Source organism: Microcebus murinus, chromosome 13 (genome assembly GCF_040939455.1).
Source record: "Microcebus murinus isolate Inina chromosome 13, M.murinus_Inina_mat1.0, whole genome shotgun sequence".
NCBI lineage: Eukaryota > Metazoa > Chordata > Mammalia > Primates > Cheirogaleidae > Microcebus > Microcebus murinus.
Window position 1 is genome coordinate 43,334,453 of NC_134116.1, and position 18,968 is coordinate 43,353,420.

Genomic DNA, 18,968 nt, shown 5'->3' on the forward strand with positions numbered 1-18,968 from the left:
AGTAATTATAAATAAATCACTTCAAATTATGCATCTTCTTATACTTTTGAGCTTGATTACTTTTTAATATGTGACAGCATTCTTCAGCAGCTCTCACTTCCTCATTAGTGCATTGAAATTTGATGTTTCCTTTATAGAACATGTGCACAATTTATTTAGTACTAAGTTATAAATTTTAGAAAATTAAGTTCTATGTTCATTAAGTCTGAATATTATGATAAATGAAAGTGTGACTTTTGAGTCTTTAATGCTATATGAACTACCAACAAAGAACTCATTTTCAAGTATTGTTTTGGTAAAATATTATGCTGAAGAAGAAATTATTACAAATATTTTTTGATTCTCCTTGTCTTTTACTTAAATTATCCCTACATAGAAGACTATGCCATATATGTGTGTGTGTGTCTGTAACACTATGATATGATAATATATATTATATATCATAATATTATGTTTATTATAAACAATATTAATTCACCAAAAATGTTTTTATGAGAGTATGTAACAAAAAAAATTAGCCCTGATTAGACTAGATGGTTAGGAAATGGTTTTATGAGAAAGTTTTACTGGAACAAGATTGGAAAGTGTACAACTATGAATTTTAATTTCTTGTTGATTTTGATGTATCTTCATGAACTTGCAATAGAGAGGATAAATGGACAGTAGAAAATGTGTTTCTGAGCCTCTTAGAATTAGTCTCATTTGTGAAATAAATTTGAGTTATTGATTTTAATATAAAACATTAATGATCTCTGTATATCAGGGTTTTTTTTCTCCCTTCCTTCCTTCCTTCCTTCCTTCCTTCCTTCCTTCCTTCCTTCCTTCCTTCCTTCCTTCCTTCCTTTCTTTCTTTCTTTCTTTCTTTCTTTCTTTCTTTCTTTCTTTCTGACAGAGTTTCACTCTGTTGCCAGGGCTAGAGTGCTGTGGTGTCAGTTAGCTCACAGCAACCTCAAACTCCTGGGCTCAAGCGATCCTCGTGCCTCAGGCTCCCAGGTAGCTGGAACTACAGGCACCGGCCACTGTACCTGGCTATTTTTTTCTATTTTTAGTTGTTTGACTAATTTTATTTCTATTTATAGTAGAGACAGGGTCTCACTCTTGCTCAGACTGGTCTCAAACTTCTGAGCTCAAGCAATCCTCCTGCCTTAGCCTCCCAGAGTGCTAGGATTATAGGTGTGAGCCACGGCGCCCGGCCTATATCAGGTCAAACTATTCTTTTCAAAACCTATGTTCATTATCACTATACCAAATGTATAGTGTTATTACCTTATATGTTCTGTTTCTATCATCTCTGTAAAAAAACCTGATATTCATGATTTTTTTCTTAGTAAATAATTTCTTCTATATGTCATGGTCTGTTCTGTGTCCTAGAGATAAAGTTTTGAATAAAACAAATCCCCTAATCTTATGGAAGTTGCTTTCTCATTAAGCAAGAAAAACAATAAAGAATAAACCAACACATCTAATGTAAGAGGAAGATAAATGTGGAGAAAATGTAGAGGAAGTGAATTAGGGAGTCTTGGGTAGAGGAGTTTCCTGTTGTAGTTAGGGCAAAGAGGGAAGGCCTTATTCCTAGGGTCTATTTTAGGGGAAAAACCTGAAGAAAGAGAGTAAATTGTGTTAATAACTGAAGGACAAACTTTTAAGACAGAGAGACTATCAATTGCAAAATCTTTGAAGCAGGAAAGAGCTTCTAGAACTACCTAGAGGCCAGTAGGTCAGTAGTTAAGCAAACTAGACGTGAAATGATGAGATCAAGATCATTATAGGACCTTGAAGGCTATGGCAAAGAATATGGATTTTATTCTGGGTGAGTTGGAAATTCAAGGGCATATTCAAAGAGAAGACCAAAATATGATTTACTTTGTTTTAAAAGATACATTTTGCTGCTGGAATTGAGAATAGACTGCAGTAAGCTAAGGAGACAAATACAGCATTTATGCAGATTTTCCTTTCATATGTTATTGTTTGCATTAGGAGTTAGCCATGGAGAGTGTAAGAAATGCTTGGACTCTATATGTATTTTAAGGTAGCACTAAAGGATTTGCTGAGGTATTTTGTATAACTAGATTCATTCATGGTGGATTATAGAGCCATTCTCTAGATATTGACTAATATGATTTGAAATAATTTTGAATTCTATAATATTATTTATTTAAAGATACATTTTATTAACTTTTTATCTTATGTACTAAGCATTTTAAAATTTCTTACTCACCATAATCCACATAAATTAATACATTTGTTGAGATAAGATCTTGCTATGTTGCCAAGGTTGGTCTCTAAATCCTGTGCTTAAACAATCCTCCCACCTCAGCAACCTGAGTAGCTTGGAATATTTTTTAATTATATAAATTACATATTAATATAATGACCAGTGAGAGCTTGCTTTAAATTGAAATGATGTGAATCCACTAAATTGGCATAATTTTAAAGTAAAGCAAGTATCTTTAAGATTTTACTTAAAAGTCTGTTTAGACTTCTCATAATTAAATTAATTAACTGTTGGAAGAGGAAACATAAATATATCACATGCTATGCTTTTTGATCCTGAAGATTTCTGAAACTTTAGATTGAGAATAACTATGAAACTTGGAGGACAAACTGCTAAATTATCCAGATGAATTTGTAAAATCATCTCATAGAGATTGAAATTTTAAGTGAAAATTTAAAAGGAAAGACATAATAGGTATTTTTAAAGTGTTGTTTTATTTTAAAAAACTAAATTTCTTCATTTAAAAAAGGGGACTTGATTTGAAAAAAAAATGCTGGGATAGATGAGAGTATATATAATACATATTGAATGAGAATATATATTCTCACCTATCCCAGACTTACAGTCTAATGTGCGGGTTAGGCTAATTACTGTAATAGCAAATATATAAAAGTCCAAACTCAACAGAAACCAAAAGACTGGTGAGAAGTTGTATTCAATAGCTATTGAAGAATGATTGATTCTGTCAGAGAAAAATAGGGATAAAAAGTAAATCTCTCTCTCTCTCTCTCTCTCTCTCTCTCTCTCTCTCACACACACACACACACACACACACACACACACACTTCTTTGAATTTAATAGAGTATTCTGAAAAGAATGTATTGCTTAACATTCTAGAGAATCATCTAGACTATAAAGAAGATGTGCTAAATCCAGACTCCAGTTAGGGTGCTGAATCCTACCCATAATTTTGACACTGGATCCTTTCTTGATTTCTGTCTTCTGCATTCTAAATCTGTATCATAGCAACCCGAGAAAATGTTATGAGAAAGCCATGAGATTACTCAGCATGGAAGAAAATGTCCAATGTCATGGCTGCTGCTAATCTTTCTCTCTGGTTAGCTCAATTCTTTGATAATGTTGCTATATATAGACATAGATAATACTGAAGTTAAGGACATTACAGGCACATTATTTGTCCTGGGATTGTCTCTCACTCTCTCACATCAAATGTTTGATTAGCACTAGTGAAACTTTTGTCCATTCATCAACCCATCCACCCATCCAACCGTCCATTCATTCATCTATTCATCTATTCATTGATCTATCTATGAATGTAGGCATCCATTCATCTATTCCTATATTATGTTTAATGTCTGATTAATGTCCAATCTAAATCTACTTCTAATCATAAATGCATTTTATTTCTAGGTTTTCAACATACATAAATGCTCAAATTCAATATATTGCTATGGATGATCTTAGCTATATTGCTAAGTATGATCTACATACTTATGTAACTCTGTAGGCTACCATTTATAAATGGATCAGAGTAGATAACATTTTACAGATTAGATTTCCATTTGGAAACAGGACAATGTTTGTTTGAATGAGAATGGAATTGAATGCTATGTTCTATCTCCTAACTTTCCATTTCCTATGTACTTCCAAAATCATGTATACATACTTCTTTTCTTGGGCAAATGCATATTAAACATTTTTAATAATACAGTATGTTTCACTTACTAGTACTATATGAAAGAAAGTAAAAGGGGAAATAATTTAAGCATAGTCACAAAACTGTATTTTCTTCTAGGAGTCCTACTTATAAATTAATATTGTCAAAAGTATTTTATCAGCATTCACCATTTCTGATTTGTAGAGTAATTACTATTTACGGAGGAATTATCTTCCCCTACACACTCTCTTATGCTAAAGGTGTAATTTTACTGTGTATCTGTGGGTTTTCTGTAGAGTATGTTATCCTATTATAAAATGTTTGAGGAAAAGCTTTGAATCTAAAATATGCAAAAGTAATATATTTTACAATATTTTTAACCTTATAAGAATATACTTCACATTTTTTAAATTTTCATAACTTGATATAATTAAATAATGCTTTAAAACTTCACAATTAATGAAATATCCTCAGAATATCCAAATCAATTAAAATTAGTATACAAGAATACATGGTTTTTATTTTATAAATTTATATCCACTTATCAAATTTGGACATTAAGTATGTCTACTTGAGCCATATGTTTATTGATTTCAAAATAGTGAAAATATTTGAATTTATTTAAGAACACGAATAAAAAGAAGAAATAAAGAATGAGATAAGAAAAGCACAGAAAGTTGTAGAAAAGAACAGTAGACCAACAAAACCCACAACATTAACATAATTATACTTACTAAAAAATATATACTTTGTTTCCTACTGAAATAAAACTCCAAAATTGACAGGCTCCTTAGACAAGATTAAGTTTGGTAAAATATACAACTTTTGAAGTTAGTGTAAGATGTAAGAAAGTTTAAGGTGAGTCCCATACTTACAAGTGTGGTATTCAGAGTAAACCAGTTTATCAGTAACCAGAAGAAACCAGTAAACCAGAAGAAACCAGTTTATCCCTCAAGAATTCTCTTTTAACACTAGGTATACTTCACTGTCTAGTAAATCTTATTTACTTACACTGGATAACAATATATGATAAGCTACATATTTTTAGCTCTTCATGTTTCTTGCTGAATAATTAGGAGGAGTCACAAAACATTTATTGTGGAAATAATGAGGAAAACCATAGTATTATTTTAAGTATAATATATTTAAAAGTTATAAGTATAATCTGCTGGTAAAAGAAACAAATGAATTTACTTTCTAGAAAATAACACCAAGCATAATATAGAAAACTATAAAATGTTTAAAAGTGATCTTATACTAAAAAAAATAAAATGTAAGTATAGAAAAATTTAGAATAAAAGTCAGTTTCCGAGAAAGTATTTAATTTACATTAATATTAAATAGTTATGTAATAAGTCTTCCATTTCATTTCCAGAAAAATTAAGATAAATTTTAAATTAAGGCAAATATAATTTACTGAATAATTATCTTAATATTATAATTATAAAGTTTTCTATTTAAAATTTGTGACAATTGAATTATAGATAATTGTACATGAATAATAATCTAGTATTTTAATAAACATTTATTTTTTATAATATTGTGATGTTAGGGGCTTAATAAATTACTCTTTTCTTCCCCTCCTGAATTTGAAACTAATTGTAATAGGAGAAAGATAAATAATTGACTTCATCAATGATAAAATTTATTAGAAAATGTTATTTTAGATTGAAGACTAAAAAGCTTCACCAATGATTTATACTACTCTTTTTGTAGTGTTAAAATAACCCACCAATGAAAAGTATCGTGTCTTGATTTTTTTCCTTTTTTTTTTTTTTTTTTTGTAAAGATAAGGTCTCTTTCATCCAGACTAGAGTGCAATGGCACTATCACAGCTCACTGCAATCTCTGAGACTCCTTGACTCAAGTAGCTGGAACTACTGTTGAGCACCTTCATGCCCAGCTAATTTTTCTTTTTTTTTGAGAGGGAGTCTCACTTTTTGCCCAGATTAGAGTGCCGTGGTGACAGCCTAGCTCACAGCAACCTTAAACTGCTTGGCTCAAGCAATCCTTCTACTTCAGCCTCCCGAGTAGCTGGGACTTCAGGCATGCACCACCATGCATGACTAATTATATATATATATATGTGTATATATATATATATTAGTTGGCCAATTAATTTCTTTCTATTTTTAGTAGAGACAGGGTCTTGCTCTTGCTCAGGCTGGTTTCAAACTCCTGACCTTGAGCAATCCACCTGGCTCAGCCTCCCAGAGTGCTAGGATTACAGGCGTGAGCCACTGCGCCAGGCCCAGCTATTTTTTTAATGTTTTTAAAATTATTTTTTATTTCAAAATATTAAGTGGTTAAAAATGTTTTTGTTACATGGATAGCTTTTATAATGCTTTAATCAGGGCTATGTGTGCCCATCACCTGAATTGTGTTCATTATATCTTTTTTTTCTTTTTTGTTTTTTGAGACAGAGTCTCGCTTTGTTCCCCAGGCTAGAGTGAGTGCTGTGGCATCAGCCTAGCTCAAGCAACCTCAAACACCTGGGCTCAAGCAATTCTACTGCCTTAGCCTCCCGAATAGCTGGGACTACAGGCATGCGCCGCCATGCCTGGCTAATTTTTTGTATATATATTTTTAGATGATCAATTAATTTCTTTCTATTTATAGTAGAGACGGGGTCTTGCTCTTGCTCAGGCTTGTTTTGAACTCCTGACCCCGAACTCCGCCTGCCTTGGCCTCTCAGAGTGCTAGGATTACAGGCGTGAGCCACCTTGCCTGGCCAGTGTTCATTTTATCTTTAAGGTAGGTTTTTATCTTTCTTTCCTCCCCCTTCTCCCTTCTTGATTTGCAATGATTTTTACTTCTTTCTGTTCCCATGTGTGCCCATCAATTAGTTACAAATTATTAGAGACTACATGCAATATTTGTGGTGTTTCTATGCTTAAGATACTTCAGTTAGGATGTGGTCCCCAGTTAAACCCAAGTTGCTACAAAAGATAATTCATTCCTTTATATGTCTAACTATGACTCCATGGTGTGTGTATGTGTGTGTGTTTGTGTGTGTGTGTATATATATAAACACATACATACCCACACACATACACATATAAATACACCACATTTGTTGATCCACTCATGAATTGACGGACACTTGGGTTGGTTCCACGTATTTGCAATGGTGAATTGTGCTACAATAAACATTAGGGTGCTGGTGTCTTTTTCAGAAAATGATTTCTTTTCCTTTGGGTAGATACCCAGTAGTGGAATTGACAGTTAAAATCATAGGACTACTTTTAGTTCTTTGAAAAGTCTCCATGCTGTTTTCCATAGACTTGTACTAATTTCCAGTCCTGCCAACAGTGTATAAGCATTACTTTTTCTGTTCATGTCATGCATATACTATCAGAATATACTGTTTTAGGACATTTTAATAAAATTCATTCTGATAGGGTTAAGGTGATATCTCATTGTGGTTTTAATTTGCATTTTCATATGATTAGTGATGCTGAGCATTTTTTGATGTTTTGTTGGCCATTTGTCTTTTGAAATGCTTCTGTTCATGTCTTTAGCCCACTTTTTAAAGACTTTTTTTTTATGAAAGTTTTTTTTTTATTTCGGCATATTATGGGGGTACAGATTTTAAGGTTTCAATAAATGCCCATTTCCCCCCTCCCCCCGAAAGTCTGAGTCTCCATCATGACCATCCCCGAGATGGTGCATATCTCACTCATTATGTATGTATATACCCGCCCCGCTCCCCCCTCCCACCTGCCCAATACCCTATTACTGTAGCACCTATGTGTCCACTTAGGTGCTACTCAGTTAATACCAGTTTGCTGGAGAATATATCTGGTGCTTCTTTTCCATTCTTGGGATACTTCACTTAGTAGTATGGGTTCCAGCTCTAACCAGGAAAAAATAAGATGTGCTATATAACCATTGTTTCTTAGAGCTGAATAGTACTCCATGGTATACATATACCACATTTTATTAATCCATTCTTGGATTGATGGGCACTTGGGCTGTTTCCACAGCCTTGCAATTATGAATTGTGCTGCTATAAACATTCGAGTGCAGGTGTCTTTTTTGTAGAGTGTCACTGGATCATTTGGGTAGATGCCCAGCAATGGGATTGCTGGATCAAATGGTAGATTCACTTGTATCGCTTTAAGGTATCTCCATATTGCTTTCCACAGAGGTTGAACTAGTTTGCAGTCCCACCAGCAGTGTAGGAGTGTTCCTCTCTCTCCGCAACCATGCCAGCATTTATTGTTTGGAGATTTTTTGATAAAGGCCATTCTCACTGGGGTTAAGTGATATCTCATTGTGGTTTTGATTTGCATTTCCCTGATGATTAGAGATGTTGAGCATTTTTTCATATGTTTGTTGGCCAAACATCTGTCTTCTTTAGAAAAGTTTCTGTTCAAGTCCTTTGACCACTTTTTAATGGGGTTATTTGATTTTTAATTCCTGATTTTCGTGAGTTCTAAGTATATTTTAGTTATCAGTCCCTTATAGGATGCATGGGATGCAAAAATTTTCCCCAATCTGTAGGTTGTCTGTTTACTTTCATGACTATTTCTTTGGCTGTGCAGAAGCTTTGTAGTTTGATCATGTCCCATTTATTTATTTTTGTTGCTGCTGTGATTGCCTTTGGGGACTTCTTCATAAACTCTTTGCCCAGGCTGATGTCTAGGAGAGTGTTTCCAACTTTTTCCTCTAGAGTTCTAATAGTTTCATACCTTAGGTTTAAGTCTGTTATTCAGCGTGAGTTGGTTTTTGTAAGGGGTGAAAGGTGTGGGTCCTGTTTTAGCCTTCTACAGGTGGCTATCCAGTTTTCCCAGCACCATTTATTGAAAAGGGATTCTTTTCCCCAGCGTATGTTTTTGTCTGCTTTGTCAAAGAGTAGATGGCTATATGAGGATGGTTTTCTATCAGGATTATCACATCTGTTCCACTGGTCAATATTCCTATTTTTGTGCCAATATCATATTGATTTAATTACTACAGCTTTGTAGTATAGTTTGATATCTGGCATATTAATGCCTCCCATTTTGTTTTTGTTGCCTAGAATTGCTCTTGATATTCGGGGTCTTTTTGGTTCCATACGAAGCGTAAAATTATATTTTCTATATCTGTGAAGAATGCTGATGGGATTTTAATAGGTATTGCATTGAATCTGTAGATCAGTTTGGGTAGTATAGACATTTTGATGATATTGTGTCTGCCGATCCACGAGCATGGTATGGATTTCCATCTGTTTACATCCTCTGCTATTTCCTTCCTCAGTGTTTCATAGTTCTCCCTGTAGAGGTCTTTTACGTCCTTGGTTAAGTATATTCCAAGGTAGTTTAATTTCTTTGTTGCTATTGTGAAGGGAATTGAGTCTTTGATTTGGTTCTCAATTAGATTGTTGTTGACGTATATGAATGCCTCTGATTTCTCTGTATTGATTTTGTATCCTGAGACTTTACTAAATTCATTGATCAGTTCCAGGAGTTTCTTGGTTGAATCTTTGGGGTTTTCTAGATACAATATCATATCATCAGCAAACAGTGAAAGTTTGATCTCTTCTGCCCCTATTTGGATACCTTTGATTCCATTTTTTTGTCTGATTGCTGTAGCCAAGACTTCCAGCACTATGTTGAACAGAAGTGGAGATAGTGGGCAGCCTTGTCTGGTTCCAGTTCTAAGTGGGAATGATTTCAATTTTTCCCCATTCAGTATGATGTTGGCTATGGGTCTGTCATATATGGCTTATATCATTTTTAGGTATGTCCCTTCTATGCCTATTTTCTTAAGTGTTCGTATCATGAAAGGGTGTTGAATTTTGTCAAAAACTTTTTCTGCATCTATTGAAAGAATCATGTGGTCTTTGTTTTTGCTTCTGTTTATGTGGTGAATTGCATTTATAGATTTACGTATGTTGAACCATCCCTGCATCCCTGGGATGAAGCCCACTTTGTCGTGGTAGATTATTTTTTTGATAAGTATATGGATTCGATTGGCTAAGATTTTGTTGAAAATTTTTGCATGTATATTCATTAGGGATATTGGTCTGTAGTTTTCTTTTTTTGTTGCATCCTTTCCTGGTTTTGGTATCAGAGTAATATTCGCTTCATAAAAGGTGTCGGGGAGGTTTCCATTCTTCTCGATGTTGTGGAATTGTTTCTGCAAGATAGGTACTAGTTCTTCTTTGTAAGTATGGTAAAATTCAGGTGTGAAGCCATCTGGACTGGGACTTTTCTTTTTAGGGAGATTTTTAATTGCTGTTTCTATTTCAGCTGTTGAGATTGTTCTGTTCAGAGAATCTATTTCTTCCTGGTTGAGCCTAGGGAGGCTGTGTGTTTCTAGAAATTTGTCCATTTCCTCCACATTTTCCAGTTTGTGTGCATAAAGATTTTTGTAGTATTCATAAATTGTATCTTGTACCTCTTTGGGATCAGTTGTGATATCTCCTTTTTTATTCCTGATGAAGCTTATTAGAGATTTCTCTTTTCTGCTTTTCGTTAGCTTAGCCAATGATGTGTCAATTTTGTTTATTTTTTCAAAGAACCAACTCTTTGTTTTATTAATGTCCTGAATAGCTTCCCTGTTTTCAATTTCATTTAGTTCTGATTTGATCTTGTTGATTTCACTTCTTCTTCTGGGTTTGGGGTTGGTCTGTTCTTCTTTTTCCAGCTCTTTGAGTCGTTTCATTAGATTGTCTATTTGTGATCTTCTTGTCTTTTGGTTATAGGCATTTATGGAGATAAACTTTCCTCTCAGAACTGCTTTAGCTGTGTCCCAGAGGAGTTGATAACTTGTCTCTCCATTGTCGTTTTCTTCATAGAACTTTTTTATTTCCGTCTTGATTTCTTCATTTACGAAGTAATCATTTAGTAGGAGGTTGTTTAATTTCCACGTTTTTGTGTAGAAATGTGAGTTTCTGTTAGGGTTGATTTCTAGTTTTATTCCACTGTGATCTGAGAAGGTACATGGTATGATTTCTATTTTTTTGAATTCCTTGAGATTTTCTTTATGTCCTAGGATATGGTCAATCTTAGAGAATGTCCCGTGAGCTGATGAGAAGAACGTATATTCAGTAGATGTTGGGTAGAATGTTCTGTAAATGTCAGTCAGACCCAATTATTCTAGAGTTTTGTTTAAGTCTATAATTTCTTTATTAATTTTCTGTTTGGAGGATCTGTCTCGTGCCGTCAGTGGGGTGTTGAAATCTCCGGCGATTATGGAGTTGCTATTAATCCATTTGCTTAGCTCCAGTAAGGTTTGCTTTATGAATCTGGGTGCACCTAAGTTGGGTGCATATATATTTAAAATTGTTATCTCTTCTTGTTGGACTGTGCCCTTCACCATTATATACTGACCCTCTTTGTCTTTTACTACTTTTGTTGGTTTAAAAACTAAATCCTCTGAAATTAGAACTGCCACACCAGCCTTCTTTTGGCTTCTATTTGCTTGGAATATTGATCTCCACCCTTTTACTTTTAGTCTATATGCATCCTTGCAGGTTAGATGTGTTTCCTGAAGACAGCATATACTTGGCCTGTATTTTCTTATCCATTCAGCCAGCCTATGTCTCTTGAGTGGAGAGTTTAAGCCATTCACATTTATTGAGAGAACTGATAGATAAGGTAGATTACTGTTCATTCTGTTGGGTTGGATGTTGTTGCTATGATTTCTGTCTTGAGCCATTGTAATATCTGGCCTTTAATATCTTTGGGTTTTGGTTGTTTTTATATTCGTGGGTTATTATTATGATGTTCCATGCGTAACGCTGTTTTAAGTACTTCTTATAGGGCTGGTCTTGTCTTGGTGAATTCTCTGAGCCTTTGCTTGTCTGAGAATGTTTTTATTACTCCTTCATATACGAAGCTTAGTTTTGCAGGGAATAATATTCTAGGCTGGGCATTGTTTTGTTTCAAAAGAGTGAGAATGGGGCCCCAGTCTCTCCTTGCTTGTAAAGACTCATTAGAGAAGTCTGATGTTACTCAAATTGGCTTTCCCTTGTGTGCTACTTGCTTCTTTTGTCTTACAGCTCTTAGAAGGGCCTCTTTAATTGATACTTTGGTCAGTCTGATGACTGCATGTCGTGACGTCTTCCTGTTTGCATTGAATCTCCCAGGGGTCCTCTGAGCTTCTTGAACTTGTATATCAAGATTTTGAGCAAGGCCTGGGAAATTTTCCTCTATTATATCTTCAAACAGCTTTTCCAACCCTTGTGTGTTGTCTTCTTCCCCTTCTTGTAACCCTATGACCCTCACATTAAGTTTCTTCACATAATCCCACAGCTCTTGTAGGCTTTGCTCTTTTCTCTTGTTTCTCTGCTCTATTTCTGTGACTGATTTATTTAATTGGAGCGTGTTATCTCCAAGCTCTGAGATTCTTTCTTCTGTTTCATCTACCCTGTTCTTGAGACTTTCCACTGTATTTTGTAGTTCCTTGAATTGATTCTTCATTTCCAGGAGTTCGGTTACACTTTTCTTCATTGTGTCTATTTCTTTTTCCATATCTTGGAGGCTTTTTGTGGTTTCTTTGTGTTGGTTATTGAGTTGTTGTTTCAGCTCGGTGAGTGTTCTTATGATCCACATACGAAATTCCTCTTCTGTCATATTGGTTTCCTGATTTTGGTTGGTGTCCGTTTCTAGGAGGCTGGTGCTCCTCTTTGGGGGTGTGTTTTCCATTTGGTTCATCATATTTCCTGAGTTCTTTCGCTGATTTTTTCCCATGTAGATCAGTTGTTGTTTCTTTCCTTAAGTTATTGTTTGAGTATTCACACCCCTTGTTTAGTTTCTGAGGCATTAGGTGGTGTCTATGGGTGAAATTGGACCACTCCCTGTATATTGAGTCAGTGGGTGCCTTGGAAAGGCTGTGCAAGATGCCGTCCCTGTCAGCCGGTGGCGTTTGCTTGAAGGAACAGGCTATGCTGTTGATTTTGTGTCCTGTTATCAGCTCTTGTTCTGGGCAGAGCTGGGTTGGGTAAGCCTGCCCTCAGGCCGTTAGCAGGGGTCAAAGTTCTGTCCTCTGCTTCCAGGGAAAGCTGTCAGGGCAGGGCTGGAATGGTCCCGCTCAGCCAGAAAGTCTGAGTATGGGGGTGGGGCTGTCTGAGACCCTCAGTCTGGAGCGGGCCTCGCTTCTTTCCACCCTCCCCAACTCTGCAGCTACTCCTGGGCCTCTGCCAGCAGGCCAGACCACAAGCTACCAGGCCTCCCGTGACTGTGATGTCGGCGGGGAGGTTCCCTGCACAGGAACGCCACCTGGGTTGGGCGCACGGCCTCCTCCTGGGAGGAGGGTTGCCCTCTAGGACGCCGATCTGCCCATGGAGGCACATACACCTCAGTAGGCTGTTCACATATAACCCTTCTGTGCCCCAGGCAATGCTAGCCCTCGGTTCAGGGGATCTGGTCTGCAGGTCCGACCTCTGGGTCCCAGAGTTCAAACTGTATCCCCACCAGGGAGAGGATTTCTGGTCCCAATTCACCCACAGGGAGTCCAAGCTGGGTCTATGTCTCTCAGCCTCTGAGTCGGCACCGTTCTCCTGGGAACACCGTGCCAGCAGCACCTGGGAGGGTGGGCAGGTAGGGAGCTCACAGTCTGAGTTCCCCTGAGTCAGCTGTAGGGTCCCAAAAGGGAAGGTCCCGTTCCCTGGAGGTGCCTCTGGCTGGTGGGTGTATTGTCTCTCTGGGCCACCACAGGTAGGGTAAGCGGAGGGGAGGAGGAGGCAATATGGCGCCTGCCGCGCGGCTTGGGTCTGTGCACATGGAGGTGCCCGGAGGAAGTTGGGAACCTGGTGCCACGTGCTACTGGCTCACCGCTGGCTGGCGGCAGCAATCTCTGAGCTGGTGTCTACAGGTCTCTCCACCCGCTGGGGAGCCCACCAGAAGTCCCAAATGCAGGGGAGGGGAAACAGCAAATCCACCTACCCTTGCCGCTGGTCTCCAGGCTTCTCCGGTGGTCTCAGCCTCCAGTTCTCCTCTGCAGCCTCTTCCCGTGGAGTCTCCCGGGGTCTCAGGTACCCCTCCTTCCGGCCCTTGTCCGCTGTATGCTCGTCTTCTTGCTTCTTTCCTCTAATTTCTGCTAGAATCTGTCTTTTCTGCAGAGACACTCTGTCTGGCGGTGTTATTCGTCTGCCATCTTACTCCACCTCCAGACTTTTTTTTTTTCTTGCTGATTTATTTAAGTTCTTTGTAGATTCTGGATATTAGCCTTTTATCAGACATATAGTTTGCAAATATTTTCCCCCATTTTGTAGGTTGTCTGTTAGCTCTCTTAATTATTTTCTTTGCTGTACATAAGATTTTTAATTTAAGCATCTCATTTATTTTTGTTGTTGCTATAACTGCATTTGGATCTTAGTAATAAATTATTTGCCTAAGCCAATACCTAAAAGAGTTTTTCTTCATTTTTATCTAGAATTTTTATGGTTATATCCCTTATATTTAAGTCTTTTATCCATCTTGAATTACTTTTTTAAGTGGTGAGAGAGAGGAGTCCTGTATCATTCTTTTGTATGTGGTTATTCAATTTTCTATGTACTATTTATTGAATAGTGCTTATTCTCCCTGGTACATGTTGCTTACTGTCCACTTCCTCAAATATCAATTGGTTGTAGGTAGGTGGTTTTATATCTAGGTCTTCTCTTCTGTTCTGTTGGTTTATGTCTCTAGTTTTGTACCAATATCATGCTGTTTTGTTTACTATATCCTTGTAGTATAGTTTGAAGTCTGGTAATGTGATGCCTGCAGATTTGTTCCTTTTGCTTAAGATTGCTTTGGCTATTGGGGCTCTTTTCTGGTTACATATGAAGTTTAAAATTATTTTCTCTGGATATTTGAAATATGATGTTGATATTTTAATGGGGATTACATTTAATCTGTAATTCACTTGGGGCAGTATGAAAATTTTAACAGTGTTGATTCTAAAGATCCAGAAAAATGAAATTCTTTTTTGTTTGTGTCATCTGTGATTTCTTTTCTAAATGTTTTGTAGCTCTCCTTATAGAGATATTTCAACTTTTTTGTTAAATATATCCCAAAGTATTTTATTTTCTTTGTAGATACTGTGACTGGTATTGAGTCTTTTATTTGACTCTTAGCTTGACTGTTATCGATATATACAAATCCTACTGATTTGTGTACATTGATTTTATAACCCGAGACTTTGCTGAATTTACTTATAAATTCAAGGAGTCTTTGGGATTTTCTAAAGGTCATATTATCAGCAAAAAGTGATAGTTTGACTCCTCATTTCAAATTTGGATATCCTTTATTTCTCTTGCCTGATTGCTATGGCTAGAGCTTTCAGTGCTATGTTGAATTGAATTGGTGACAGTGAGCACCCTTGGCTAGTTCCAGTTCTCAAGGGGAGTGCTTTCAACTTTTCCCCATTCAGTGTGATGTTGGCTGTGGATTTGTCATGTACAGCTTTTGTAATTTTGAGATAAGATCATTCTATTCCTTGTTTTTGAGGGTTTTTATCATGAAAGGGTGCTGAATTTTTGTCAAATGCTTTTTCTGAATCTATTGAGATGCTCATATGATCTCTGTTTTTGTCTCTGTTTATGTGATGAATCACATTTATTGATTTACATGTGCTGAACCATCTTTTCATCGCTGGGATGAATCCCACTTGGTTGTGATGATTTTTTTCTTCATGTGCTGCTGAATTTTGTTTGCTAGAATTTTATTGAAGATTTTTGCATCTATATTCATGAGGGATATTGGTCTATAGTTTTCTTTTTTTGTTGTGTCCTTCCCTGGCTTTGGTATCAACATGAGATGACTTCATAGATTGAGTTGGGGAGAATTCCTTTCTTCTTCTCGTTATGAAATAATTTCTGCAGTATGGGCAACAATTCTTCTTTGTAGGTCTGATAAAATTTGGCTGTGAAACCATCAGGTCTGGGACTTTGTGTGTGTATGCGCGTGTGTGTGTGAAAGATTTTTCTTTCCTGCTTTAATGTCATTGTTCATAATTTGTTCAGGAGTTCTATATTTCTTCCTGATTGAGCCTTGGAAGGTTCTGTGTTTCCAGAAATTTGTCATTTCCTCAATGTTTTCAAATATGTGCATAGATATTTTTATAGTATTCACAGATGATATTTTATATTTCTGTAGTTAGAAGTCTATTTATTTTCTTTATCTTTTTAAAGAACTAGCTTTCATTTCATTAATATCTTATATGTTTTGTATGTTTTCCATTACATTTAGTTCATTTCTGACCTTTTGTATTTCTCTTACTGTGCTGGATTTGGGTTTGGTTTGCTCTTCCTTTTCTAGTTCCTTGAGACTTGACATTAAGTTGTTATTTTTGTGATTTTCTTGTTTTTTATATTTAGGCCTTTAATACTTCCCTTAGGAATGCTCTTGCTGACTCCCTTCATATTTGATGACTTCTGTCTACTTTATTGTTCAGTTTAAGGATCTTTTGATTTCCATCTTAATTTCATTATTGGCTCAATAATCATTCTGCAGCAGGTTGTTTAATTTCCATGACTTTGTGTAGATTTGAGTGTTTCTCTTGTAACAGATTTTTAGTTTTATTCCACTATGGTCTGATAAAATACATGGTATGAGTTTGATTTTTTTGAATTTGTTGAGATATATTTTATGGTTTAAGATTTGATGAATCTTGAAAATGTGCCATGTGCTGGTAACAAGATTGTATATTCAGTAGTTTTGTTTTTGTTTCCGTTTTTGTTTTGTAGAATATTTTATAAATGTCTGCTAGGTACATTTGTTTTAGAGTCCCATTTAAGCCCAGTGTTTCTTTTTTATTTTCTGCTTTGATGATTTGTTCAGCCCTGACAGTGGGGTATTGAAGTCCCAGGCAATTATGATGTTACTATTTATTTATTTTATTTTTTGCTTAGCTCTAGTAGCGTTTGCTTTGTGTATCTGGAAGCACCTGTGTTAGCTGCATATATATTTAGAATTGGTATATGTTCTTGTTGAATTGCTCCCTTTACCATTATATAATAACAATCTTTGTCTTTCTTTGCCATTGTTCATTTAAAATCAATGTAGTCTGATATAAAAATGGCTACACCTGCTCTATTGGTTTCCATTTGTGTGGAATTTCTTTTTCCATCCATTTAAGTTGTTTCTGTATGTTTCCTTGTGGTTTAGATGTGTTTACAGGAGATAGAAGATACTTGGATTGTATTTATTATCCATTCAGCCAGCCTATGCCTTTTGAGTGGAGCATTCAGACTGTTAACATTGAATGATAGAATTGATATGTGTGCTGCTGTTTTGTTCATCATGTTGGGTAGTACCTTGTTGCTTTGCTTTCCCTCTTGTGCTATTGTTTTGTAAGAACTCTGAGCTTTACCTTTTTTGGGTAATTTTATACTGGTGGGTACCTATTGTGCTGATTTATGTACAATGCAGTTCTGAGTATTTTTGACAGGACAAGTCTGGTCATGACAAATTCTCTCAGTGTTTGCATGTCTAGAAAAGACTATTTCTTCATCAATTGTGAAACTTCTTTTTGCAGTATACAAAACTGTAGGCTGGCCATTCTGTTTAAGAAGATCGAAGACAGGACCCCAATCTTCTTGAACTCTTAAGCTCAAGTAGATGGGACTACAGATGTACACTTTCATACCTAGTTATTTATTTTTTTGGAGGGGGTTCTCAGTATGTTTCCCACGCTGGTATTAAATACCTAGTTTTGAGGCAATTCTCTTGCTTTGGCCTCCAAATGTTCTGAGATTACAATCATGAGCCACCGTGCACAGTTTGTCTTTATTGTATAATATGTTCATAGATTTGTACTTCTGTGGTAGTTATGCTGGTGGTAGTGCCTAGGTAGATTAGTGGGATGGAGCAGTGAGTGCCAATAGATAGTTCAGATATAAGTGTTAAGAAAATTTCATAAAGTTAAAATAAGATATCCTGCATTAAGTTTTAACTAAACTACTAAAAAATTGAATTATAAATAAATTGAGGGACACAAACTAGAAATTTTAACAGCTAAAATATTTCCATATTTGCTTTGCTAAAATATATATTTTATATTTTGCTTTGCTAAAATATATCCATAATATGAGGAAAATCCATCTCTTGAGATCAAGGATTTATAATTTTGGTATTTGCATTATTAACATGTATAATTCAATTGATTACTTTTTGAGATTACAAAGCAATGGTGACACATAATGAGTAACAGTGTGTATAGCATCTACAATCAGATGTTATAATGTAGGACATTATTATTGAGACCTTTTAAAGCTCAATTACAAGATATATATATATCATATTGTATATATTATATGTGTATATGTATATATATTATATTTGGAGGTTTTTTTAAAAGCTCATTTCTAGTTTTTAGAAAACTAATGCATAAGAGATCACAATAATTTAACTATACATGTTTTGCATTCTAGGAAAGCCTTTTGTGTTTAAAAAGCAGCAGGATCATTCAGAAATCAATGCTAAAACAGAAGTAAAAAGAATTATCTGCACCAGAACAATGAATTATTCACAGGTAACTCAATCATCGGCCTAGAAGTATGTATCTATTCTAGTAGGTATTAATAAAATAATGTTAAAATATTAAAATGTTAAAAGCAAAGTCTTGTTAATGGATAACAAATCTGGTAGCCTACTGAATAAAGTTCTACATAAGTATGATTTGTAAAAGTGACTAGTTGCATGGCAAATGTGTGTTTGTTAACATTATCTGTGTAATTTTAACTGTGTTTATGTGCTATTTTGCCCTAGAAAATGGAGTTATTTTGTAAACATTTATTGAAATTTTCCATCATTATTCAAATACTTCTTGAGTTAAAGAATTTTATCATCTTTGCCCACATTCACACCCTATTCATCAAGCTGCTCTTTTTTCCGAATGTTTTATCTCGGTACCATAATAGACACAATAGTCAGTTACCCAAGCTAGGTGTTGGGCTGCTATTCTTTAAATGTGCCTTCTCTCAGCTTTCCTGGTAAAAAATTATCACCATTTCTAAATAATTATTTATTTGAAACCTTTCAAATTAAGTGGCATAGTTCCATTTTTATCAACCAGTAAATTTCATATAGGCAAACAATAAATAGAAGAGAATAAAAGTTATGTTATAGTCATGGATTGTGCATGCACATCACCTTGTAAAA